Source organism: Cebus imitator, unplaced genomic scaffold, assembly GCF_001604975.1.
Source record: "Cebus imitator isolate Cc_AM_T3 unplaced genomic scaffold, Cebus_imitator-1.0 Scaffold15, whole genome shotgun sequence".
Classification (NCBI taxonomy): domain Eukaryota; kingdom Metazoa; phylum Chordata; class Mammalia; order Primates; family Cebidae; genus Cebus; species Cebus imitator.
In genome coordinates this window covers 1089127-1090096 of record NW_016107330.1, presented here as the reverse complement: position 1 = coordinate 1090096, position 970 = coordinate 1089127, and the positions used below count along the sequence as shown (strand labels likewise).

Below are 970 nucleotides of genomic sequence, written 5' to 3'. Positions count from 1 at the left end.
CCACCCAGGCTGGATGCAGTGGCGTGATCTCAGCTCACTGCAACCTCTGCCTCCTGGGCTCAAGCAATTCTGCCTCAGCCTCCTGAGTAGCTAACACTACAGGCACCCACCACCACACCCAGCTAATTTATTGTATTTTTTTGTAGAGATGGGGTTTCACCATTTTGGCTAGGCTGGTATTGAACTCCTGACCTCAGGTGATGTGCCCACCTTGGCCTCCCAAAGTGCTAGGATTATAGGAGTGAGCCACCATGCCCAGCCCCTCCACCCGTCTTTTTTTTTTTTTTTTTTTTTAAACAGACAGGATCTTGGTCTTTCCCCCAGGTTGGAGTATAGTGGCATGATCTAGGCTTACTGCAGCCTTGACCTCCTGGGCTCAAGCACTTCTCTCACCTCGGTAGCTGGGACTACAGACTCAGAACAGCATGCATAGCTTTTTATTTATTTATTTTAATTTTATAGAGATGAGGTCTCACCATATTGCCCAGAGTGGTCTCAAACTCCAGGGCTCAAGTGATCCTCCTACTTCAGTCTCCCAACATGCTGAGATTACAGGTGTGTGCCACCATGCCTAGCTTTTTTATAAATTTTTTTATTTTTTGTAGAGATGGGGTTTCACCATGTTGCCCAAGCTGGTCTCGAACTCCTGGCCTCAAGCCATACTCCTGCCTCAGCCTCCCAAAGCATTGGGATCACAGGTGTGAGCCACTGCACCCAGGCCTTATTTTCTTTTTCTTTCTTTTTTTTTGAGACAGAGTTTCGCTCGTTACCCAGGCTGGAGTGCAATGGCTCGATCTCGGCTCACCGCAACCTCCGCCTCCTGGGTTCAAGCAATTCTGCCTCAGCCTCCCAAGTAGCTGGGACTACAGGCGTGCGCCACCATGCCCAGCTAATTTTTGTATTTTTAGTAGAGACGAGGTTTCACCATATTGACCATGATGGTCTCGAGCTCTTGACCTCGTGATCCACC

At 48.9% G+C, this 970-nt stretch overlaps 1 protein-coding gene across 2 annotated transcripts in view; it reads left to right on the top strand.

Annotated features, from left to right (window-relative positions):
* The window catches only part of CTNNBIP1 (catenin beta interacting protein 1), a 63024-nt gene that overhangs the window by 21241 nt on the left and 40813 nt on the right, over nt 1–970 (top strand). The gene's annotated exons all lie outside the window — the stretch shown is intronic.